Source organism: Oryx dammah, unplaced genomic scaffold (assembly GCF_014754425.2).
Source record: "Oryx dammah isolate SB20612 unplaced genomic scaffold, SCBI_Odam_1.1 HiC_scaffold_20, whole genome shotgun sequence".
Taxonomy (NCBI): domain Eukaryota; kingdom Metazoa; phylum Chordata; class Mammalia; order Artiodactyla; family Bovidae; genus Oryx; species Oryx dammah.
The window spans coordinates 56,044,942-56,072,760 of NW_024070204.1; the positions used below are offsets into that span (position 1 = coordinate 56,044,942).

The following is a 27,819-nucleotide window of genomic DNA, read 5'->3' on the forward strand; positions in this document are numbered from 1 at the left end:
TTCCATAAGGACTTCAACAATTTACATTCCTACCAACAGTGCACAAGGGGTTCCCTTTAATCCACATCCTCACCAGCACTTGTAATTTCTTGTCTTTTGGATAAAGTCATTCTGATGGGTTTAAGGTGATATCTCATTGTGGTTTTGATTCATGATGTACCTGTTAATTAGTGACATACCTATTTTCCATTTGCATCTCTTCTTTTGAAAATGTCTCTTCAGATCCTCTATCCATTTCTTAGTTGGATTGTTTGTGTGTTTTTTTGCTATTTGAGTTGTATGAATTCTTTATATATTTTGTATATTACCCCCTTATCAGTTATATGATTTGCAAATATATTCTACCATCCAGTGGATTGCCTTTTCATTGTGTTGATAATTTTCTTTGCAGTGCAGATTTTTAATTGGATATATTAATTTTGTTTTCTAAAAATTTTTTAAGGTGTTTCAATACATAGGGGAAAACAGTAGGAAGATACATATGTATATAGTATTATCTAGCTAATAGTGGCTTTAATTTTTACTTTGTATTTTTCTGTATCTTTTAATTTTCCACAATAAATAAATGTTGGTCTCTAAACATAATTGAGACTGTTTTAATTTACCTGTAATTTCTGCTTGTCCAAGTTTTACCCAGCTCAGCCTCACATTGCATCTGAACCAATCCTTCCTAAGCCTGTTAAATTATGAGGTGCCAGAGTATAGGTCAAAAGCTGCCTTGCTACCAAGTATAGTCTGTGCCTTCTGTTGAGCTGCCCACCTGTAGACTTCCTGATTTCCACTCATGTTTCAGCTTAGACTGGAGCTCTGATTTACATAAATCATGCCTTACTAACTTTGTATCCATCTTTTATCTCTTTCTTTTGAGTGCTAGACCCTTTAATCTCGCTCTTACCATGTCTGGAGGTTTATGTCAAACACACAATCCCTGAAATGCCAGGACTGTAATCACTGCCGTGGAACATTTACCACCCTATTTTTCATATCTAGTCCTTTGAATACCGATACCAGGTTAGATTAAAGGCATTATAGCCCTGGGTAATGTGATCTGGATAACTAGCCACCCTCCTTTGGGGGTGTTTAGCAATTGAGATCCTGTCCCACTTGCTGTCTTCAGCGAATGAAAGATTATACCCCACCTCCCAGTCAGACTCCAGGTGAGAAAATAAAATTTAAGCATTATTTTTATGAATAATATCCACTATCTTTGTTTCAAGCATTTTATTTTTTAAATAATTTAATTTGAACAGCATAGAAAGCCAGCCTATGAAACAAGTGGATAGTTTCATCCACAGTCCACTTTTATTGAATTTGTAAAATAAGTTCACTGTTTGTAAGAAACAGTATTATCATCATGATAATGATATATGGAGAGCTATTTTAATTTTATTTAATGTCTTTTTTCTTTAGACATTTGAAAATTTAGATATAAGGTACATATTACATGCCATGTTCAGTTGCTCAGTCATGACTCACTCTTTGTGACCCCATGAACTATAGCCCATCAGGCTCCTCTGTCTGTGGGATTCTCCAGGCAAAAATACTACAGTGGGTTGCCATTCCCTTCTCCAGGGAATCTTCCTGACCCAGGGATTGAACCTGTGTCTCCAGCATTGGTAGGGAGATTCTTTACCACTGAGCCTCCTGAAAAGCCAAATTATAGGAATGTTCTAAACATAATAATCTATGCATGTAATTTCTAGTTTCCACAAAGTGAGATACACATCCTCTCTTTATTGAAAAGGCCATATGTTTAAAAAATAGTTATGAGATTTTCCTTACATTGCAGTGATTCAAATAAAGTCTTTCCAATATTACTTTCTACTAAAATGATACAACTTCTTTCTACTGTTAAATTACTGCTATCTACTATTAAAATGATATAAATTCTTTCTACTTTCTACTAAAATGGTATAACTTCTTTTCACCTGTGTATGTATGGTAGATATGTAAATAATGGGAGTAGTAAATGCATTCTGTATGCACTCACTAGAGAAATGCCTTAATAGAATGACTGATGTTTCTAGATAAGAAGGAGTCTGGTACAAACATCATAAGTGCACAAGCAGAAACCAAGATGGAGACCCACAAGAAAAGTTATCACTATATTTATACAATCTTAAAAATATTAAAATATATGTGAAAATGCTCTTAGCTAACCATATGTCTTTAAAATATTGAACTAGCTTTATAAACATAATTTTATATAAAATAAGAATCAGAAAGACTAATAGACAATTAAATGTTAAATTATCAGAACTCAGATGTTGCTTAAATGTCATTTTGTTCTTATCCCACATTTCTCAAATGAAGAAAATTGGAGAAGTAGCTTAACACTGGGTCACAGTTGTTAGTGGAAAAGTTAAAAGGAAATTTTCTATTCTATAAAAAATTTCTAAGATGATTCACTTGACTCAGAAATTTAATGATATAGCATAATTTACATTAAGTTCAGTTCAGTTGCTCAGCTGTGTCCAACTCTTTGCAACCCCATGAATCACAGCATGACAGGCCTCCCTGTCCATCACCAACTCCCGGAGTTCACCCAAACACATGTGCATCGAGTCGGTGATGCCATCCAGCCAGCTCATCCTCTGTCGTCCCCTTCTCCTCCTGCCCCCAACCCCTCCCAGCATCAGGGTCTTTTCCAATGAGTCAACTCTTTGCATAACGTGGCCCAAGTATTGGAGTTTCAGTCTCAGCATCAGTCCTTCCAATGAACACCCAGGACTGGTCTCCTTTAGGATGGACTGGTTGGATCTCCTTGCAGTCCAAGGGACTCTCAAGAGTCTTCTCCAGCACCACGGTTCAAAAGCATCAGTTCTTCGGTGCTCAGCTTTCTTCACAGTCCAACTCTCACAGCCATACATGAACACTGGAAAAACCATAGCCTTGACTAGATGGAACTTTGTTGGCAAAGTAATCTCTCTGCTTTTGAATGTGCTATCTAGGTTGGTCATAACTTTCCTTCCAAGGAGTACGTGTCTTTTAATTTCATGGCTGCAATCACTATCTGCAGTGATTTTGGAGCCCCCCAAAATAGAGTCTGACACTGTTTCCACTGTTTCCCCATCTATTTGCCATGAAGTGATGGGACCAGATGCCATGATCTTCATTTTCTGAATGTTGAGCTTTAAGCCAACTTTTTCACTCTCCTCTTTCACTTTCATCAAGAGGCTTTTTACATTAGCAAGTAAATATTTTGGAAACATTTATTTTTTTTTTACATGCTTCCCTTGTGGCTCAGCTGGTAAAGAATCCACCCACAATGCAGGAGACCTGGGTTCAATCCCTGGGTTGGGAAGATCCCCTGGAGAAAGGAAGGGCTACCCACTCCAGTGTTCTTGCCTAGAGAATTCCATGGACTTTATAGTCCATGGAGTCACAAAGAGTCACACACACTGAGCAACTTTCGCTTTTTTTTGACATACTAACAATCAGTACTATGGAGAAACTCGAAGTCTCCAGGTTGATGCCATAGAGTTGCTGGCCTGTGACATGACCTACACAAAGAAATGAGTTACGAAACAAACAAACAACAAAAACAAAAAAAAAAAAACATGGTAATCAGTAGACTTGAAACTAAATCTCTATGATTGATGAACTGGCAGGCTATAAAATTTTAATAAATTCTTAATTCCAATACACTAGTCAATCATACAGAAAAAAAGGCAATATAATCATTATATAAGAGAAAGATAAAAGGAAACAGACATAAAATAGTATAAAGATGAGAAATCAGAAAAAGTATAGGAACTGAGAAATTCACGATTGAATCACTTCTGAATTATTGAGTTGACTCTACTGGTCACTTTTTTCAGGCACATTAAATCTTTTAAACAATCAGAGTTTTGATAATCTGCATCTTTTTTTGTTTAAGCTGTATTTAGCTCATTCATTCAGTGAACACCCAACTCCTACTACTGTAGAGCACTCTGTTTTAAAAGCTTATAATGACAGAGTGGTAAGAAAGGCATGGTTGCCTCTCAGCTTACAACCTAGTAGAGGGGCTAACTATCAATATGTGTATGAGAAACTGAATACAAAATTGACAGGAGGCACAACAAAGAGCTGTTGCAAGGAAAGAAGGCTACAGAGACTTGAAAACAGGACCTGTTCCCTGCAGAGCAAATCACCTGTAGAAAAATAGTAAAGGAGGCAACCAAAAAGGTAGGTTCATTGAAAAAGATAGAAAGCCCTAAATGGTAACCTAAAAAATGTCCAGATTTATTTTTGTATCAATACAAATCTAGTAATTGAAAAATCAGGTTACTAGGGACCAATGAAGTCAGGAAAACCCAATGTAAATATAAGGTAGCTAGTATTAGTGGTTTACTACATTCCTCTAACATTACTGAGTAATCCTCAGAATGGACTCATTTCTAGTCAGTTTACAGAATATCAGTTGACCCACCATTTCAGGTGGAGAATTCTCTACACTTTTTGGGATATACAAGAGTACCTCGGACTTCCCTGGTGGCTCAGAGGTTAGTGTGCCTGCTTCTTATATCTGCAATTAATTGTGTGTGAGATAACAGAGAAATTCATATCTTGTAAAATAAGAGATTTAATTTCAGGATAAGGTGTATTAAACTTCCTGGGAAAATATGAGGTCTCACAGTGTCAGAGTACTTCAGGAGCGCTACTGGGCATACAGGTAGGTGTCTGGAGCTCTTTCTTACCCTTATCTTCATTCCAGGTGAAACATGATTCTGTGTCCTATTCACATATTCTGAGATTGATCCCTATTATTTTGTTTGTTTGCTTTAGTTTTAAGTCATGACTTAAACATCAGTTAATATCATAGTGATCTACCAGATAAAGAAGTGTACCAGTGGAAATCAAAAGTTATCAGCTACAATAAAGAAAAGTGAAAGTATGACATTTACTTTTACTGGATATATTTCCTTCGGGAGTTGGGGTTGGGGGAGGGGGCATTAATTTGTAGTTAGGGAGAACAAACTCTCCAGTATGAAAGAAAGTGCTATATATGGAACATTAATGATTGTAATAAGTTGAAGAAAATGAAGTATAAGGTGAAGAAGAGAAAGTTGGAGTTGTGTAAAGAGACTGTTTGTAGGCTTTCAGTTCAGTTCAGTTCAGTCGCTCAGTCGTGTCCGACTCTTTGCAACCCCGTGAATCACAGCACGCCAGGCCTCCCTGTCCATTGCCAACTCCCGGAGTTCACTCAGACCCACGTCCATCAAGTCAGTGATGCCATCCAGCCATCTCCTCCTCTGTCGTCCCCTTCTCCTCCTGCCCCCAATCCCTCCCAGCATCAGAGTCTTTTCCAATGAGTCAACTCTTCGCATGAGGTGGCCAAAGTACTGGAGTTTCAGCTTCAGCATCATTCCTTCCAAAGAAATCCCAGGGTTGATCTCCTTCAGAATGGACTGGTTGGATCTCCTTGCAGTCCAAGGGACTCTCAAGAGTCTTCTCCAACACCACGGTTCAAAAGCATCAATACTTCAGCGCTCAGCCTTCTTCAAAGTCCAACTCTCACATCCATACATGACCACTGGAAAAACCATAGCCCTCACTAGACGGACCTTAGTCGGCAAAGTAATGTCTCTGCTTTTGAATATGCTCTCTAGGTTGGTCATAACTTTTCTTCCAAGGAGTGTCTTTTAATTTCATGGCTGCAGTCACCATCTGCAGTGATTGTAGGCTTTAACAGGCAGTAAAAACTTCTTGGGAGAGTGTTAGTGTTTTTTCTCTTCTGTGAACAAACATCATGTATATATTTACTTAGGCCTTCAAACTTTTAAAGACATTTCTGTTAGTTTGAAATGGCAGGAAAGGATATAACTGAAGCTCGTTTAAAAATCTGTTAAAACACAGCTCCTGCTTTTTCCTTAATTCTCATGAGAACATTATTTTGAGTTAACCGTTTTTATTACCCATGGCAAGTCTGGAACCTTATCAGAAAGCAAATCAGGAAGTAAGTATAGTTAAGTTTTATAGTACTTTTTAGAAACCATATGAAAGTTGTTTTATGTATTACATTAAATCATAATTTAGTGAGCTATGATATTTACACAAAAAAGCCAATTACCAGCCAAACTATTGAGAGCATAAAATATTTTTATATTGTAATACAAAGACTTATTTTTTGTTGGTACAGACTTTCCATGGAGATAAAGCCTGTACCAAGTTGCTGGTCTTCTATCTTCTTATCTCTAATCATATTATCCTTTACTAGGATCTCAAGGCTGTTTTGATAACTGGAAGCAGGAATTTACTCAGAGAGGCTAAAGTAAATAAGGACAAACAAACCTGTGTTAGAGATTGTTGTGGTCTGGGCATGGGTTGGAAAAGAATTTCCAGACATGAGACATAAAGTCTATTAGAATGGGAGACGCTGTTAGAACAGCAGGCCAGCTCAAGGGAGAACCGACTTTGGACGGGGGTCCTTAGTCCACTTTTATACTCAGGGTACAAGGAGTGGGATAGGGGTCTTGCGAGTCATTTAATGATTGGATGAGGCACGTATACTGGTTAGGGGAAGAGTAAGACAAATACCTTCTCCCCATGTGGGGTAGGAGGGGAGACAAGTTATACTGCTCTGGAGAATCTGAAATCCGTTGATAGTTACAACACTGGGGAGGGAAGAATGATCAGAATCCGGTTTTTCCATTCTTGTGTTCTAAGACCCTCCTTGGTTTTATCTGCTCTTTAGTCCTTGGGTCACCACAGAGACGTTCTTGTCCTTGGCACTACTGGACAAAAATGCTGTGTGTGTGTGTATTACAGCTACCATTAAAAAGTCATAATAACATGCTATACTGATAAAACTATTTTAGATTACCAAACCTTTTCAAATATCATGTTATAAAAGCCATGAGTATAAGTAAATTAGTTTTTAAAAAAAAACAAATTACTTGTTTATGTACAGGAAAGATGAAGCCTAAATTGATGAAGTGATTTGCCCATTTCTTTTCTAACCCCCGGTGATAAAGAGTTAAATTTTGTTGGTGTGGTTGTGGGGAGGGATGAGAAGGTGCTGTTTTCATTTAGACAGAATCTTCTGGGAAAGACTCCTAGGTAACATTTGAACTGAGACCTAAATGAATGAGAAAAGATTCCTTTTGTTTCTTTTTCTTTGATTGCCATGGCTAGGGCTTCCAAAACTGTGTTGAATAATAGTGGTGAGAGTGGGTACCTTTGTCTTGTTTCTGATCTCAGAGGAAGTGCTTTCAGTTTTTCTCCTTTGAGAATGATGGTGGTTGTGGGTTTGTTTTATATGGCCTTTATTATGTTGAAGTAGGTTCTCTGAGGATCCCCTGGAGGAGGCCAGGGCAACCCACTCCAGTATTCTTACATGGAGAGTCCCCTTGAACAAAGGAGCCTGGTGGGCTATGATCCATAGGGTCGCAAAGAGTCCAGAAGCAATTGAAGTGAATTAGCACAGCACAGGTTCTCTCTATGCCCACTTTCTGGAGAGTCTTTATCATAAATGAGTACTGAATTTTGCCAAAAGCATTTTCTGCATCTATTAGATTATTTATTAGATGATTTTTACCCCTCAATTTGTTAATACGGTGTATCACATTGATTGATTTTCACATTTGAAGAATTCTTGCATCCCTGGGATAAACCAGACGTGATCATGGTGTATGATCTTTTTAATGTGTTGTTGGATTCTATTTGTTAATATTTTGTTAAGGACTTTTACATCTATGTTCATCAGTGATATTGACCTGTAATTTTCTTTTTTGTGTGATACCTTTGTCTGGTTTTGGTGGCTTTGTAAAATGAATTTGGGAGTATTCCTCCCTCTGCAATTTTAGAGTTTGAGATGGATAGGTGTTATCTCATCTCTAAATGTTTGATAGAACTGGCCTGGGGCTTTTGTTTGTCATATTTTTAATCATAATTTCAAAGAATTGTCACAGTGACCAAGCACTTGAGGCAGAGAAAAGTTATGTGAAATAATTAAAAAGAGAAAAGACTACTAGTTAATAATTGGTGTTTATTTAAGCAAACCATAGTAAATCAGTATTATACAGGCTTTAAATTTACTGTTTATTCAGAGATTTAATCTTATGAGAAAATTCTTAACTGTCATAATAAATGAAAATGTAAAGAGTCAATAATTTTAACTACTGTATAACTATATCTAGTACTTAAAATTAAAGGAAAAATATAAAAGCATATAAAATATTAAGTGTTTTTATTTGGGAAGTGGGGTCATAGGTGATTTATTAGTCATCTATCATTATTTTCCACATTTTATGTAATTTATTTCTCAAATTCATTTCAAAGAAAGTATTCAAACATCTTTTGCCAAGAAGCAGCTTTATTCTGAATAGTGAAATTCAGTTAAATATGGTGTGCATTACATTTTTTTTTCTGAAAAGTAAATAAATATATTAGAAAGTTAAAATATAGCTACTAAAGACTCATCAGTACACCCTTTTAAAAAACTTTAAATATTATACATAATCATTTTATAACAAACATATTTAAAAAATAAGATTATAGTTATGTATACATGACTATGTACCTACATACTTCAGAAATACCTGCAGGTATTAAATAGAAAGAGTTCCAAAGATTGTAGACCTTTCTTCTAAATACCCTCCAACACTTTTGGGGGCTTTTTGTTTGTTTTTAACCAGTGACATTTTTTAATTCTCTGTTGCAGAAGAAGTAAAAATAGTTTTGGATACAAACTGCCATATACTAACTGAATTTGAATCTATTTACACTTTAATGTAATTTAAAATTTTTCTGTAGAAAAAAATTTTATTTTTTCATGTTTTCAAATGATTAATATAAATACTGTATTGATGCATTTTTCTATGTTTTTAAAGGATTTTTTCTTTAAAAATTATAACATTATTTTAAAACTTTAAAAATGCTAAAGACCTTTTAAACAGCAATTCTAATCTAGGTTTTTTTTTCCTACTAACCACAGAAGTAGTCAACATTAGAAGATTTTTATACCTTATAGCCTTTTAAGAAAAACAAATTATATATGCATATACATAATAAATACATATACAGAGAGAGAGAAAAAGGCTTCTCTGATGGCTTAGTTGGTAAAGAATCCACCTGCAATGCAGGAGACCTGGATTTGATCCCTGGGTTGAGAAGATCCCCTGGAGAAGGCAAATGCTACTCACTCCAGTACTCTGGCCTGGAGAATTCCATGGACTTTATAGTCCATGGGGGTCACAAAGAGTCAGACATGACTGAGAGACTTTCACTTCATAGAGAGAGAAATATATATATATATCCTTAGAAAATATATAGCATTGTTCTGTGTTATTTTTGAAAAAATATGCCATCATAGTTTATTCCTGTTGAATCATATTCAGTTGCATTAATATGCCAGATTTTTGTTTGTATTTCTGTTTTGATGTGAATTTTACACTCAACAAAATGCACAGATCTTAAATGTTCATTCCTTACTCCCCTTCCCAGCTGATTTCAGTCCCATCCTCAGAGGGAACCACTCTTATGATTCTTTTTTAACTATAGACTAAACCCACTTGTTCTAGAATTTTACAGAAATAGAATTGTATGTTATGTACTTTTTTACTTAAGATTTCTTTTTATTAAGCATTGTTTTTGAGATTCATCCATGTTGTTTGGTATATAAGTTTATATATATATATATATATGTATGTATATATTTCTTTTTTTAAAAAACAAGTATAGTTGATTTACAGTGTTTCAAGTGTATAGCAAGGTGATTCAGTTATACATATATACATGTGTGCCTGCTCAGTCACTCAGTTGTATCCAACTCCTTGTGATTCCATGGGCTGTAGCCCACCAGACTCCTCTTTCCATGGAATTTTCTAGGCAAGAATACTGGAGTAGGTTGTCATTTCCTACTCCAGGGGATCTTCCCTACCCAGGGATCGAAGTCATGTCTCTTGCATTTCCTGCATATATTTTATTTTCAGTTTCATTTCCATAATAGGTTGTTACAAGATATTGAATATAGTTCCCTGAGCTTTACAGTATGTCCTTGCTGTTTATCTATTTTATAACTGGTATCTTGTATCTATTAACCCCAAATTTCCAATTTATCCCTCCCCATATTTCTTTTTTTGAACTCATATGCCTGTATTGGCTTTGAAATAAACCTTTGGACAAAAGTAAGAAAATCTTCTTCTTAAAAGATATAATTGCAGTTTTCAGTTCAGTTCAGTCTCTCAGTCATGTCCAACTCTTTGCGACCCCATGGACTACAGCACGCCAGGCCTCCCTGTCCATCACCAACTCCTGGAGTTTACTCAAACTCAGGTCCATTGAGTTGGTGATGCCATCCAGCCATCTCATCCTCTGTCACCCCTCCTCCTGCCCTCAATCCTTCCCAGCATTGAGGTCTTTTCAAATGAGTCAGTTCTTTGCATCAGGTGGCCAAATTATTGGAGTTTCAGCTTCAGCATCAGTCCTTCCAATGAATATTCAGGATTGATTTCCTTTAAGATGGACTGGTTGGGTGTCCTTGTAGTCCAAGGGACTCTCAAGAGTCTTCTCCAACACCACAGTTCAAAAGCATCAATTCTTTGGATGCTGGAGAAACCATAGCTTTATTTATTTATTTTATAAATAAGTTCATTTGTATCATTTTATTCTGGTGGCTCAGACAGGAGAGAATCTGCCTGCCATGCTGGAGACCCAGGTTCGATCCCTGGGTTGGGAATATCCCCTGGAAAAGGGAATGGCAACCCAGTCCAGTATTCTTGCCTGGAGAATTCCATTGACAGAGGCGCCTGGAGGGCTACAGTCCATGGGGTTGCAAAGAGTCGGACGTGACTAAGTGACTGACAATTTCACTTTCACGTTCAGTAAGTGATATGATGTTTGTCTTTCTCTGTCTAACTTACTTTAGTATGATAATTTCTAGGTCTATCCATTTTGCTGCAAGTGACATGTTTCATTCTTATGTCTGAGTAATATTCCTGTGTGTGTGTCTGTGTGTACACCATATCTCCTTTAGATAGTGTTGCTGTGAACATTGGGGTACATGTAATTCTTTGAATTAGAGTTTTTCTCTTTTCCTGAAAAGTGCCCAGGAGTGGTATTGCTGGATCATATGGTAATTCTATTCTTAGTGATGTAAGGAACCTTCTTACTGTACTCCATAGCATCTGCACCAATTTACATTCCCACGAACAGTGTAGGAGGATTCCATTTTCTCTAAACTCTCTCCAGCATTTATTATTGTAGACTTTGTGATGATGGCCATTCTAACCAGTGTAAGGTGGTACCTCACGGTAGTTTTTATTTGCATTTCTCTAATAATTAGTGATATTGCACAGGGCCCAAAACAATAAAATCAGAAATGAAAAAGAAAAACTAATAACACCACAAAAATATAAAGAATCACAAGAAACTACTGTGAGAAACTAAAGAAAGAAAATAAAGTGAAGTCGCTCAGTTGTGTCCGACTCTTTGCAACCCCATGGACTGTAGCCCACCAGGTTCCTCCATCCATGGAATTTTCTAGGCAAGAGTACTGGAGTGGGTTGCCATTTCGTTCTCCAGGGGATCTTTCCAACCCAGGGATCGAACTCAGGTCTCTAGCATTGCACATAGAGGCTTTACCATCTAAGCCACCAGGGAATCGTGTGAGCAACTATGTACCAATAAAATGTGCAACCTAGAAGAAATGGGCAAATTCTTAGAAAGGTACAATCTCCTAAGACTGAACCAGGAGGAAATAGAAAACATGGACAGACCAGTTACCAGTACTGAAACTGATCAGTAATATAAAAACTCCCAACAGACAAAAGTTTAGGACCAGATGTCTCCACAAATGAATTCTACCCAACATTTAGAAAAGAGTTAATGGTACCTCATTGTGGTTTTGATTTGCATTTCTCTGATAATGAGTGATGTTGAGCATCTTTTCATGTGTTTGTTAGCCATCTGTATGTATGTCTTCTTTGGAGAAATGTCTATTTAGTTCTTTGGCCCATTTTTTGATTGGGTCGTTTATTTTTTCTGGAATTGAGCTGCAGGAGTTGCTTGTATATTTTTGAGATTAGTTGTTTGTCAGTTGCTTCATTTGCTATTATTTTCTCCCATTCTGAAGGCTGTCTTTTCACCTTGCTTATAGTTTCCTTTGTTGTGCAGAAGCTTTTAAGTTTAATTAGGTCCCATTGTTTATTTTTCCTTTTATTTCCAGTATTCTGGGAGGTGGGTCATAGAGGATCCTGCTGTGATGTATATCGGAGACTGTTTTGCCTATGTTCTCCTCTAGGAGTTTTATAGTTTCTGATCGTACGTTTAGATCTTTAATCCATCTTGAGTTTATTTTTGTGTATGGTGTTAGAAAGTGTTCTAGTTTCATTCCTTTACAAGTGGTTGTCCAGTTTTCCCAGCACCACTTGTTAGAGAGATTGTCTTTAATCCATTGTATATTCTTGCCTCTTTTGTCAAAGATAAGGTGTCCATAGGTGCATGGATTTATCTCTGGGCTTTCTATTTTGTTCCATTGATCTATATTTCTGTCTTTGTGCCAGTACCATACTGTCTTGATGACTGTGGCTTTGTAGTAGAGCCTGAAGTCAGGAAGGTCACTCATAATCAGAGAAATGCAAATCAAAACCACAATGAGGTACCATTTCACACCAGTCAGAATGGCTGTGAGCCAAAAGTCTACAAGCAATAAATGCTGGAGAGGGTGTGGAGAAAAGGGAACCCTCTTACACTGTTGGTGGTAATGCAAACTAGTACAGCCACTATGGAGAACAGTGTGGAGATTCCTTAAAAAACTGGAAACAGAACTGCCTTATGACCCAGAAATCCCACTGCTGGGCGTACGAGGAAACCAGAATTGAAAGAGACACGTGTACCCCAATGTTCATTGCAGCACTGTTGATAATAGCCAGGACTTGGAAGCAACCTAGATGTCCATCAGCAGATGAATGGATAAGAAAGCTGTGGTACATAAACACAATGGAATATTACTCAGCCGTTGAAAAGAATACATTTGAATCAGTTCTAATGAATTGGATGAAACTGGAGCCTATTATACAGAGTGAAGCAAGCCAGAAAGAAAAACACCAATACAGTATACTAACGCATATATATGGAATTTAGAAAGATGGTAACGATAACCCTGTATGCGAGACAGCAAAAGAGACACAGATGCATCGAACAGTCTTGGACTCTGTGGGAGAGGGAGAGGGTGGGATGATTTGGGAGAATGGCATTGAAACATGTATAATATCATATATGAAACGAATAGCCAGTCTAGATTTGATGCATGATACAGGATGCTTGGGGCTGGTGCACTGAGATGACCCAGAGGGATGGTACAGGGAGAGAGGAGGGAGGGGGTTCAGAATGGGGAACGCATGTATACCTGTGGCAGATTCATGTTGATGTGTGGCAAAACCAATACAATATTGTAAAGTAATTAACCTCCAATTAAATAAATTTATATTTAAAAAAAATAAAAATAAAAATAAGAAAATAGTTAACATCTATCCTTCTGAAACAGTTCCAAAAAATTGCAGAGGAAGAAACACTTTCAAATTCATCTTGTGGGGCCACCATCACTCTGATACCAAAACAAGACAAATATATTACCAAAACAAACAAAAAAAAATTACTGGTCAGTATCACTAATGAATAGAGGCACAAAAATCCTTAACAAAATACTACCCAACCAATCCAACAAGCCATTAAAAGGATCATATACCATGATAAAGTTGGGTTTATCCCAGGGATGTGAGGACTTTTCAGTATCCACAAATCATTAAGTGTGATATACCACATTAACAAATTGAAGAATAGAAACATATGAGCATCTCAGTAGATACAGAAAAAGCTTTTAATCAAATTCAGCATCCATTTTTTTTAATTTATATTTTTACTTTATTTTACTTTTCAATACTGTATTGGTTTTGCCATACATTGACATGAATCCACCACGGATGTACATGAGTTCCCAAACATGAACCCCCCCTCCTGCCTCCCACCCCACTCCATATCATCTCTCTGGATCATCCCCGTGCACAAGCCCCAAGCATCCTGTATCCTGCATCGAACATAGACTGGCGATTCGTTTCTTACATGATAGTATACATGTTTCAGTGCCATTCTCCCAAATCATCCCACCCTCTCCCTCTCCCTCAGAGTCCAAAAGTCCGTTCTATACATCTGTGTCTCTTTTGCTATCTCGCATACAGGGTCATCATTACCATCTTTCTAAATTCCATATATGTGTGTTAGTATAGTATTGGTGTTTTTCTTTCTGGCTTACCTCACTCGGTATAATAGGCTCCAGTTTCATCCATCTCATTAGAACTGATTCAAATGTATTCTTTTTCATGGCTGAGTAATACTCCATTGTGTATATGTACCACAGCTTTCTTATCCATTCATCTGCTGATGGACATCTAGGTTGTTTCCATGTCCTGGCTATTATAAACAGTTCAGCATCCATTTTTGATAAAAAATAATAATAATAATAACTTTTTCAGAAAGTAGGCAAAGAGGGAACAGACCTCTATATAATAAAGGCTGTAATGAGTAATTTGTATTCTTTATTGCTGAGTAGTATTTCATTATATGAATGTACTAAAGTATATTTATTTGTGCCTCAGAAATCCTCTTAGCCTCTGACTTATCTCTAGGCCTTTAGTCACTTTTCTGGCCTAGCTACCATCTCAGAGGACAATTCAGCTGGGCACTTCCCAGCAACTACACCAACAAGTAGATTAGCAGTCATTCCATCTTGGGGCTTCTTTACTACCATTGAAGCATGAGATACAGTGAGACTCACCTGGTTCTCATGTGTGTGTAACTTGGGTATGGGGAGGTGTTAATACTCCCTAGGACAAACATTGGACGAGTAGGTGACGGCCACCAGAAAATAAATTCTTTTGTCTTTATCCCTAAACAGACTATACATTCAGTTGGAACATAGACCCTTTCTGAAGACTGTACTTGATACCAATTAAATGTCTACTGAGAAATTATCTCCTCATATTTGTTCTCCCTTTTCCCGCATCTGAATTTTTTTCTCACCTCTTCACTCCCTAATAAAATAGTGGTATACAAACTTATGCCTCAGGCTCTGCATCCTGGAGAGCTCCAGCTGATGAATCCAAATTTAGACATTTATGTTATTTTTATTTGACTTTCTTGTGTCTACCTGAAGTGTTTCTCTAGAGTCCTACCCATATGACAAGTATATTTTTCTCCTTTAACAATATTAATATTCTGTTTACTCATATTTTCTGAGCATCTTCTATGTGCCATGCACTCTCTGAAGTAATGATATAATGGTTAAACATAATATTTCTGATTCCTGTTTGATGGGTAAAAGTTATATAGAAATGGTAGGTGTGAGGTATTGGGCTTTTAGTCACTTCCAGTTACTTCTGTTACCTCACCCCCATTGCTTTATTCTGCCAATAGCAGAAATATAAATATTTTCAGAAACTTGAATATTGGTACATTTGTAATATACTTAGATTCCAATACCTTTTTTCCTAATGTGACTACAGGCTCTATCAGACTACAGTGATAGTAACTTGAAAATGGACAGTAGAGAAGATCTATAGAGCACCTAATTTCACACAAAGTAAAATTTCTCAAGTAAGGCTTGAAAAACGCTACTGACATATCATGATTGACAGCCTGATATTTATCCTATATCGTTTCCTTTCTGTTTTTGTTCATTAATAAAAAAACGGAGGTTGAAAAAAAGGTATAGTTCAGAATGGCGTTGTTGAATATGGCTAACATGGATGTATTCTTATCAGTTCAGTTGCTTGGTCTTGTCTGACTCTTTGCAACCCCAGGGATGCAGCACGCCAGGCCTCCCTGTCTACCACCAACTCCTGGAGTTTACTCAAACTCAGATCCATTGAATCAGTGATGGCATCCAACCATCTCATCCTCTGTTGTCCCCTTCTCCTCCCACCTTCAATCTTTCCCAGCATCAGGGTCTTTTCAAATGAGTCAGCTCTTTCCATCAGGTGGCCAAAGTTTTGGAGTTTCACTTCAACATCAGTCCTTCCCATGAATATTCAGGATTGATTTCCTTTAGGATGGACTGGTTGGATCTCCTTGAAGTCCAAGGGACTCTTAAGAGACTTCTCCAATACCACAGTTCAAAAACATCAGTTCCTTGGTGCTCAGCTTTCTTCACAGTCCAACTCTCACAGCCATGCATGACTACTGGAAAAACCATAGCCTTGACTAGATGGACCTTTGTTGGCAAAGTAATGTCTCTGCTTTTCAGTATGCTATCTAGGTTGGTCATAACTTTCCTTCCAAGGAGTACGTGTCTTTTAATTTCATGGCTGCAGTCACCATCTGCAGTGATTTTGGAGCCCCAAAAAAATAAAGTCTGACACTGTTTCCACTGTTTCCCCATCTATTTCCCATGAAGCGATGGGACCAGATGCCATGATCTTCGTTTTCTGAATGTTGAGCTTTAAGCCAACTTTTTCACTCTCCTCTTTCACTTTCATCAAGAGGATTTTTAGTTCCTCTTCACTTTCTGCCATAAGGGTGGTGTCATCTGCATATCAGGTTATTGATATTTCTCCTGGCAATCTTGATTCCAGCATGTGCTTTTTCCAGCCCAGAATTTCTCATGATGTCCTCTGCATATAAGTTAAAGAAGCAGGGTGACAATATACAGCCTTGACATACTCCTTTTCCTATTTGGAACCAGTCTGTTGTTCCATGTCCAGTTCTAACTGTTGCTTCCTGACTTGCATACAGATTTCTCAAGAGGCAGGTCAGGTGGTCTGGTATTCCCATCTCTCTCAGAATTTTCCACAGTTTATTGTGATCCACACAGTCAAAGGCTTTGGCATAGTCAATAAAGCAGAAATAGATGTTTTTCTGGAACTCTCTTGCTTTTTCCATGATCCAGCGGATGTTGGCAATTTGATCTCTGGTTCCTCTGCCTTTTCTAAAACCAGCTTGAACAACTGGAAGTTCACGGTTCACGTATTGCTAAAGCCTGACTTGGAGAATTTTGAGCATTACTTTACTAGCATGTGAGATGAGTGCAATTGTGTGGTAGTTTGAGCATTCTTTGGCATTGCGTTTCTTTGGGATTGGAAGGAAAACTGACCTTTTCCAGTCCTGTGGCCACTGATGAGTTTTCCAAATATACTGGCATATTGAGTGCAGCGCTTTGACAGCATCATCTTTCAGGATTTGAAATAGCTCAACTGGAATTCCATCACTTCCACTAGCTTTGTTCGTAGTGATGCTTTCTAAGGCCACTTGACTTCACATTCCAGGATGTCTGGCTCTAGGTGAGTGATCACACCATCGTGATTGGGTCATGAAGCTCTTTTTTGTACAGTCCTGACCCTTCTTGAATGATTTTGTTAAATCCTGTTGTTAATAATGAAGTAAGACATTAAATATATATGGCCCAAGCAAATATTTTTAAATGCATGGGTAAAAGCTTTGAAACTCAAGAATAAAGGGACAGAAACACAATTATAATAAAAACTATTAATTTACTTTTATTATTCCATGGTAAATTTTATTCATAAAAACAAAATTAAATAAGAACAATATGGTAAACTTCAATTCTCATTGTTCTCAGCATTACCAGTAATTTTGTGAAAATTACTGATTCATTCACCGAGACACTGCCAAACCCTGAGAGTTCCAGAAAGCTAAATTCCAGGTTGCTTAGGGTCTTCCTGTTTGTTCATGTGTTTTTTACAAAATAATCCTTCTCTCAGAGTGCTGTATGTGCATTGTAAAAGCAGTAAAGATTCAGTGGTGAGTGGGAAAAAAATTACAATTCCCGAAAGTACTGTTTCACCTAGCCCTTCTTACCGAATAACAGCAAGAGCGACAAAAATGAACAGCCAAACCCAATTTATTTAAATGTATTCAGTACACTATAAATACAGTTAGAATTGCAAATTCGTGGCAATTGTTGAATCCTGATAAGCATTTTGAACCTTGTGTGTATTTGTTAGTCGATTAGTGGTGTCTGACTCTTTGCAACCCCATAGACTGTAGCCCTCCAAGCTCCTCTGTTGATGAAGTTCTCTAGGCAGGAGTACTGGAGTGGGTATCCATTCTCATCTCCAGGGGAATCTTCTCAACCCAGGAATCAAACCCAGGTCTCCCGTATTACAGATATATTCTTTAGCTCTGAGCCAACAGGGACATGATCTTTTATGAACCTTAGCCTCTACGAATTTGACCTGCAACAATCAAAATTTCAAGTTTGAATTTAGTTTACTGAGTCTTGTAATATTTTACTTTCAGTGACTTTATATTTAGTTTCTGAAAACTAACCAAATAACTAAAGAGATGATTTTTAAATTTTAGAATTTGCAGATGGCTTCTGATTAACTATTTTATTTTTTATTCCATATTTGTTAAAGAACAGTTAAATCTGAAAAATACATTGAAAAAATATTTCTGTTAAAGGACTTTCTGACAATTTTTTCTTTTAGGTTAATGTTCAGACATACGGTTTCACATTCAGCAGGGAAACTTTTTAAATAAATCAGTTGGAAATTAGAACTGCATTTTCTTTTAAAAAAATTTTAGTTAACTATTTGCTATATAATATGTATGTCATATCATAAAAAAGTATATTACAATTTTCAAATTACTTTTTTCTTGATACCTTAAATAGTTTTAATCAGATTATTCTGGGAAATACAATTTTCTTGGCAGAGGAGAGTCATGGAAGAACCAAAGGCTGACTTATAACGTTTCTACTCAGGAGTTACACACAGTACTTCCACTTAATTTCTATTGGCCAAAACATGTCAAATGGCCAACCCTGAAGTTAACTGGAACAGAAAATTAACAATTTTTTTTTTCTTTTTGTGGAGAGTGAGAACAAATAATTGAGAGCAATAAAACAACTTACCACAAACACTACCTTTTATATCTGTGACCCACTTTGTCAGAAATATTTCCTTTTCCTCCTTACACATGCAAAATACCCACTGTCCTAATGGATACTCCTAATTCCTACCCCAGACCCAAATGTAGGATTTGATAATAGTTTTTATATTTAGTCCGGATTTCTTACCCTTCTTGATCCAGTGGGCTAGAAACTAAAGTGACAAATTATCTGCCCAACACATATCCAGTGTATAGTGCTGGAATGGGGATAGGATAATCAAAATAATTCCAATTCAGAAAGGGAAAAATGAGAAGCATATAAGAATCACCAGTGACTTGCAGTTTTGAAATCACACTGGACATATATTGCAAAGGTTTCCTACACTGGAATAGGAAATACTACTTTTTTTTTTTTTTTAGTTCTGATTCTGTTCTCTAGCATTAGCTCCCTAGTTCACTGCCTCTGTGGCTTTTGACTCCAACTTTTGGGTAGCCCATCATTTCTTAGTATCTTCCTGGGCCATATCAGAGGAAGATATTTCAAGTGTATATCTGTTTAGAGCTGAGCAGCTTTGTCTGCCTGCCTTATTTCCAAAGCATATTGAAGCCAAATGTCATTTTAAGTCTCAAAAAGTTCTAGTCTCTCCTAGTCAGTGCTAAATATAATCTTGTCAGTATGATGTCTAGAACTTGGCATTTTATCAATTTTCTTCCAGTGTCTACATGTGTCAATATTCACACCCGTAGTTATTTTGAAGACATGCTCAGCTCTCTTTAGACTTGATTACTAGCACTCTTGGTGTATCAGAGTTTCATGAGAAAACATACACAGTCGCTTTTCTCTGATCCACTTTGTGCAAGAATTTATAAGGGCCATTTTTATTCTAAAAGTATTATTGGGTGCCATTTTTAATTTATTGAGTATAACAGGACTGTAGGGATCTGATAGTTATGTACTTGGTTTGGCTTTATACCTTAAGTCAGCCTTTGGTTCTGAGAGCATTTGTTAACCTTATCTTTCACTGGATGAGTATGAGAAAAAATTGTTTATTTCAACCTCCAAGTCAGAATTTCTGAATTCTCTCCTTGTCCCTCCATTGATGCTTGAAGCCAGATCAGTTCTTTCTGAACTAACTCATCTCTTGCTTGTTGTACCATGGCAAATCAAGCCAATAGCACCCAAGATAGTATTACTGTCCCTATGCTTGTTTTGTTCAATATATGGCTTCCAGTTTACCACAAATGACAATTTTACTAAATGCATCACAACTGCATGACATGAGTTGCCATTTTTCTAGCCACTAACAGTTATCTCACTATGTTACACCACTCTGTATTACAGAAGTATGTAAATTCCTGATACCAATTTTGGTATTAATTACTGTTAGTGAAATGACAAACTACCCCTAAATCTCAGTGTCTTACAAGCAACAGAGATTTATTTCTTTTTTGTTACATGTTGGCTGTTGCTCTACTTTAGTGAATTTTTAACCCTAAGTCCTAGAATGATGGAGCAGACACTATCTTTTACATGGTATTATTAGGACCCGGTAAAAGTCATGGCCTTCTGATACAATGACTTAAAAAACCTGATTAGACAAGATTTCCATCACTTCCATTCATACTCTGTTCACTAAAATAAATTTTATAGCTAAGCTTGATGTTGAATCCTCTCACAGGGATTAGAAGTAGATAATTGGGTATAAAGAAATCTAATCTAATTGAGTGTGGAGAAGTGGCTACACTTTATTTCCATCGTTTTTAATGAAGTAACTTGTAGTTATTGGATTTGAAAACAGCTAAGCTAAATCCTCAGATACATTTTTTGAGGCCAGTTGAAGTAGAATTATTATCTGTTTTCTGTGAGGTTGTTTGTTTGCTTTTTATTGTCACCCTGCTTATTTATTTATTTATTTTTTACTTTACAATATTGTATTGGTTTTGCCGCACATCAACATGGATCTGCCACGGGTATACACGTGTTCCCAATCCTGAACCCCCCTCCCACCTCTTTTATTTATTTACAAAATAGTAACACTTTTTATTATTCAGTTTGAGAATCTAAGAACAATATTTGAAAGAATTTTGTACTGATAATATCACTGTGGGAAGGCAGGTTGAGCAGAGAAAATTATGAATGTTGAAAAGTTCAGATTCTAATTTTTTAAATAAGATAAAGAAAAATACTATTGAAGCCATAAAAAGAAGCAACAGAGAGGAAAAATAAGAGAGTCTAGCAAGCATAGCAGTAAAGACGTCTTTGAAAGGGAAGTAAGTTGAAATTAATTGGGGTAAAAGAAAAACAGAAAATGTCATGTGGCCTATTTGTAGGAAGAAAACACATATTTCCCAGTTTCGAAAAAAAGTGAGTGATCTTCAAATTGATAAAGTAATTAAAAACATCTCTGCTGCTGCTAAGTCGCTTCAGTCGTATCTGATTCTGTGTGAACCCATAGACGGCAGCCCACTAGGCGCCTCTGTCTCTGGGATTCCCCAAGCAAGAATACTGGAGTGGGTTGTCATTTCCTTCTCCAATGCATGAAATGAAAAGTGAAAGTGAAATCGCTAAAAATCTCTAAATCTTCCTAAAAAGCAGAACAGTGGGTCAAAAGATAGCAAATACTTCACATGCTTCCTATCATTTCTTCTTCTGTACCTTTGGCAAGAATTATGCTTTTCCCATATAGCATAGGAGAAGTGTAGACCTTTAAAATAACACTCCAAATACTTCAGGAAATTATCATTTGTCTTAAGATACATAACTTATCTACTATTTCTGACACAGTCTCATTTAATGAGACGATTAAACTGCATTTAAAAATCAGAGTGTTAATAGTTTGACATCTTTGATTCCAAATGTATATTTGACAAAGAGGAAATAAAGACTAATTAAAACACACAGTCTAAGCCTTTACTATCTGAATGGAAAAAATATAATTTTAAAGCATCCAGAGAACATACACTAAGCAACTGTGTTGATCAGTGTAAATCTGACTCATACAGATACAGCCACTGAAACAATATGCCAAATTACAAGAAGCTATCAGTTGAGGCAGGTAAATGTTTCTCAACAAAATGAATTTTTCATTGGCCTCTGAAGGAAAAATATTAATTAATGGAACGAGAGTAGAAAGGGCATTCCTAAAGGAATCTAAGAGTATGAATCAAATACAAACTTGGCCTCATGAACAAGATACAAATTAAGTATAAGAAGGAACCCAGGGCATTCATATTGCAGTGTAGTTACGCATAGGAAGAATGAAAGGTGAAGTTGGAAGATGAAGAAAGGCTGTCTTACAGAAAACATTGAATAACTGATTCAGTAGATCCATATTACTCATGGATTCCATATTTATGAACTTAACAACACACTGAAATTTATTTATATCCCTGAAATCAGTAATCACAGTGCTTTCACGGTCATTCATGCACTCACAGAGAATGACAAAAATAATTGAATTGCCTGATGTGCATGTTCCCAGCTGAGACTAAATAAGGCAATGTTCTGCCTTCTTATTTCAGTTCTCATACTATACATGAGTGTCCTTTTCATGGTCTATTTTTACCCCCTTTTTGTTTAATCAAGGTGACTTTAAACAGAAACACACATTCAGCATGGTTATGTATTGATCTGTTGATGAGATGTTGTGACCAGAGGCTCAAAGGAACCTGATTCTATATTTCTTCTGGAAGTATTGATTCAGTATTTGCTAATTTGATGTTCATAATGACTTTATAGAATGTGAATAGCACAGATAATGGTAATCAACTGTATATATTGACTTATAGAAAGGCCTCTTCTTCATAAATTTACGTTACAGTATATCCATGTCTTCAGAGCCTCCGGTGTTACTTCCTTTAATACATGAACAGATTGGTGAGCCCTCGTGGCTATAATGTGAGAAGGCTAAGATTCACTATAATATTTCTGACAGTTTCTGGAGAGTGTGTGCTTGGGGGAGAATGTATGTTTCGTGTCATCTCATTTCTTGATACTGTAGATGGCTTTCTTCTTTCACTCCAACCTTGCACAGAATAAGAACACAGAAGAGGGTGTTTCTATGTTACTCAGTTACCAATACCTCAAGACTGGAATATGCAGCAATCTTTTACTGAGGACTTAGGGATAACTGTTGAGTATTTATCAACAGAACTAGAAACTTTGTAAAGTTGAATATTAAATATCATTATTCTTTGTTTCTTCAGCCAGCCTCCTATGGGCACATGTTCTGGTTTATTCTGTTCTAATTGGTTTAAGTCCACATTGGAGAAGGAAATGGCAACCCACCCCAGTGTTCTTGCCTGGAGAATCCCAGGGACGAGAGAGCCTGGTGGGCTACCGTCTCTGGGGTCGCACAGAGTCGGACACGACTGAAGCGACTTAGCAGCAGCAGCAGCATGACTGGAGAAAAAAAGGAGGGGGAAGGTCTAATGACTAGAAATAATTTAACATACACACTGTAAAAATATCTTTATATGTTAGACTGGACAAAAAGAGTACAATTAGTAAAAAGGAGCCTGGTGGGCTGCCGTCTATGGGGTCGCACAGAGTCGGACATGACTGAAGTGACTTAGCAGCAGCAATGTTAAGGAATCTAGATTCAAGCTAGCACTTTTGAAAATAAGAAGTTTTTTCCATTCACTATATTATTATAATTTTATGATTTTATTTAATTGTCAAGAAGACATTTCTAGAATCCAGAAGAAGACTTACATATCCAGGCTGCATCAGGAAAATTGTTGTCATCCCATAAACTTATTGGGAATTGAGTCATACTTATTTTTTGTATATAAAAAATCCAAAACAATATTTCCTTTTGTATTTAAAAATATGTATTGAAGTATAGCTGATTTATAATGAGTTCCTTTCAGATGTACTGCAAAGTGGTTCGGTTACATGTACATGTGTATCTTTTTTCAGATTCTTTTCCCTTATGGGTTATTACAAAACATTGTGTAAAGTTCCCTTTGCTATACAGTAGGTCCTTTTCGGTTATCTATATGTTAGTGTATATATGGTAATTCCAAACTCCTAATTTTCCCACCCCCTTTACATTCCCCTTTGGTAACTATAAGTTTGTTTTCTATATCTATAGGTCAATTTCTGTTTTATATGTAATTTCATTTGTATCATTTTTTTTTTTAGATTCCACACATACGCAATAAGTAAGTAGGTGTTAGTCGCTCAGTCATGCCCGACTCTTTGCAACACCATGGACTGCAGCCCACCAGGCTCCTCTGTCCATGAGATTTTCCAGGCAAGGATACTCGAGTGAGTCACCATTTCCTTCTCCAGGGGATCTTCTCAACTCAGGGATCAAACCCAGGTCTCCTGCACTGCAGGCAGATTCTTTACTGACTGAGCTACAAGGGAAGCCCATATATACAATATCATTTGATATTTGTCTTTGGCTTACTTCACTCCAAAGAATGATAATGTCTAGGTTCATCCAAGTATTGCAAATGGCATTATTTAATTCTTTTTATGAATGAATAATATTTCACTGAGTTAATCTTCTTTATCTATCCCTCTGTAGCTGGACATTTAGGTTACTTCCATGTCTAGGCTATTGTAAATCATGCTGCTGTGAACATTGGCATGCATGTATCTTTTTGAATTGTGTGGTTTTTTTTTTTTTTCCAGATTTATGACCAGGAGTGGGATTTTAGAATAATATGCTAGCTCTAATTTTAGTTTTTTAAGGAGCATCTATACAGTTCTCCATAGTGACTGCACCAGTTTATATTCCCATCAACAGTGTAGAAGGATTGCTTTTTCTCCACAGGCATTTATTGTTTGTAGATGTTTTGATGATGGCCGGTGATGATGACAGGTGTGAGGTGATAACCTCATAGTTTGATCTGCATTTCTCTAATGATTCATGATGTTGAGCACCTTTTCAATATGCCTTTTTGCCATCTGGTTGTGTTTGTTGGAGAAATGTCTGTTTAGATCTTCTGCCCATTTTCTACTTGGATTGCTTTCTTTTGATATTGAGTCACATAAGCAGCTTGTATATTTTGGAGATTAGTCACTTGTCAATTGCTTCGTTTGCAAATATTTTCTCCCATTCTGTAAGTTGTCTTTTCATTTGTTTATGGATTTCTTTGCTTTCCAAAAGTTTTTAAGATGAATTCAGTTCCATTTGTTTCTTTTTGTCTTAATTTCCTTGGCTTTAGGAGATGGATCCAAAAAGATATTGTTGTGATTTATGTCAAAGAGTGTTCTCCCTATGTTTTCTTCTAACAGTTTTATATTATCTGGCCTTATATTTAGGTCTTTAATCCATTTTGAGTTTATTTTTTGTATATGGTGTTAGGGAATGTTCTAATTTCATTCTTTTACATGTGGCTATCCTGTTTTCCCAGCATCACTAATTGAACAGTTTTTTTTTTCCTTTTATGTATATTCTTGCCTCCTTTGTCTTATATTAATTAACCATAAGGTCATGGGATTATTTTGGGATTTCTATCTTATTCCATTGATCTGTATTTCTGTTTTTGTAACAGTATCATACTGTTTTGATTACTGTAGTAATCAAACCTATAGTACAACCTTGTCGTACAACCTGAAGTAGGTGAGCCTGATTCCTCCAATTCCATTCTTCTCTCTCAAGATTGCTTTGGCTCTTTGAGGTCTTTGATGTTTCCATACAAATTGTAAAATTTTTTGTTCCAGTTCTGTGAAAAAATACCATTAGTAATTTCATAGAGATTGTATTGAATTTGTACATTGCCTTGGGTAGGATCTTCAATTTGACAATATTGATTCTTCCAGTCAAAGAACATGGTATATTTTTCCATGTGTTTGTGTCATCTTCAGTTTCTTTCATCAGCATTTTACATTTTTTGGAATACAATTATTTTTCTGCCTTAGGTAAACTGATTCATATGTATTTTCTTCTTTTGATGTGATGTTAAAGGAGATTGTTTCCTTAATTCCTCTTTCTGATCTTTCATTCAGTTCAGTTCAGTTCAGTCACTCAGTTGTATCTGACTCTTTGCGACTCCATGAATTGCAGCATGCCAGGCCTCCCTGTCCATCACCAACTCCCGGAGTTCACTCAGACTCACATCCATCGAGTCAGTGATGCCATCCAGACATCTCATCCTCTGTCGTCCCCTTCTCCTCCTGGCCCCAATCCCTCTCAGCATCAGAGTCTTTTCCAATGAGTCAACTCTTCACATGAGGTGGCCAAAGTACTGGAGTTTCAGCTTTAGCATCATTCCTTCCAAAGAAATCCCAGGGCTGATCTCCTTCAGAATGGACTGATTGGATCTCCTTGCAGTCCAAGGGACTCACAAGAGTCTTCTCCAACACCACAGTTCAAAAGCATCAATTCTTCGGCGCTCAGGTTTCTTCACAGTCCAACTCTCACATCCATACATGACCACAGGAAAAACCATAGCCTTGACTAGACAGACCTTAGTCGGCAAAGTAATGTCTCTGCTTTTGAATATGCTCTCTAGGTTGGTCATAACTTTTCTTCTAAGGAGTAAGCGTCTTTTAATTTCATGGCTGCAATCACCATCTGCAGTGATTTTGGAGCCCAAAAAAATCTGACACTGTTTCCACTGTTTCCCCATCTATTTCCCGTGAAGTGATGGGACCAGAGGCCATGATCTTCGTTTTCTGAGTGTTGAGCTTTAAGCCAACTTTTTCACTCTCCTCTTTAACTTTCATCAAGAGGCTGTTTAGTTCCTCTTCACTTTCTGCCATAAGGGTGGTGCCATCTGCATATCTGAGGTTATTGATATTTCTCCTGGCAGTCTTGAAAAAATTCCAACATATAGAAGCTAAACAACACTCTTCTGAATAACCAACAAATCACAGAAGAAATAAAAAGAGAAACCACATCTTTGAGTATATGCACCTATATCAGCAAAGTAATATCTCTGCTTTTTAATATGCTGTCTAGGTTTGTCATAGCTTTTCTTCCAAGGAGCAAGAGTCTTTTAATTTCATGGCTGTAGTCACCATCTGCAGTGATTTTGGAGCCCAAAAATATAAAGTCTGACACTGTTTCCACTGTTTCCCCATCTATTTCCCATGAAGTGATGGGACCAGATGCCATGATCTTCGTTTTCTGAATGTTGAGCTTTAAGCCAACTTTTTCACTCTCCACTTTCACTTTCATCAAGAGGCTTTTTAGTTCCTCTTCACTTTCTGCCATAAGGGTGGTGTCATTGTTAGTGTATAAAAATGCAAGATTTCTGTGCATTAAGTTTGTATCCTGTGACTTAACAGAAAGTTCTAATCTTTTTCTGGTAGCAACTTAGGGTTTTCTATTTATTGTATCATGTCATATGCAAAGAGTGACAGTTTTACTTCTTTTCCAATTTGGATTCCTTTTATTTCTTTTTCTTCACTGATTGCTATGGCTAGGGCTTCCAAAACTATGTTGAATAAAAGTGGCAGGAGTAGACACCCCTGTCTTCTTCCTGATCTTTGGAGAAAAGCATTTAACTTTTCACCATTGAGTATGATTTTAGCTGGGGGTCTTTCACATATGGCCTTTGTTATTTTGAGGTATGTCCTCTCTATGCACACTTTCTGGAGAGTTTTTATCATAAATGGATGTTTAAATTTATCAAAAGCTTTTTCTGTATCTACTAAGATTATTCAGTTTGTTAATGTGGTATATATCACATTGATAAACTTGTGGATATTAAAAATTCCTTACACACCTGGGATAAACCTCACTTTATCATGTTGTATGACCCTTTTAATGTATTACTAGATTGCTTTGCTAGTATTTTGTTGAGAATTTTTATGTCTATTTTCATCAGTGAAATTGGTCTGTATTTTTTTTTTATAATATCTTTGTCTAATTTTGGTATCAGAGTGATGGTGACCTTACAGAATAAGTTTGAAAGTGTTCCTTCCTCTACAATTTTTTGGAATAGTCTTGGAAGGATAGGTTTAACTCTTCCCTAAATGGTTGGTAGAATTGACCTGTGAAGCCATCTGATATTGAACTTTTGTTT

At 36.6% G+C, this 27,819-nt stretch overlaps 1 protein-coding gene and 1 long non-coding RNA gene across 3 annotated transcripts in view; both read left to right on the forward strand.

The window, feature by feature from the left end:
* Nucleotides 1-27,819, forward strand: part of RNF180 (ring finger protein 180) — a 246,060-nt gene that overhangs the window by 125,043 nt on the left and 93,198 nt on the right. The gene's annotated exons all lie outside the window — the stretch shown is intronic.
* Nucleotides 9,427-27,511, forward strand: LOC120879573. The gene is made up of 3 exons (XR_005724828.1): nucleotides 9,427-9,438; nucleotides 12,647-12,649; nucleotides 27,287-27,511. It is a non-coding gene; the product is annotated as an uncharacterized LOC120879573 (long non-coding RNA).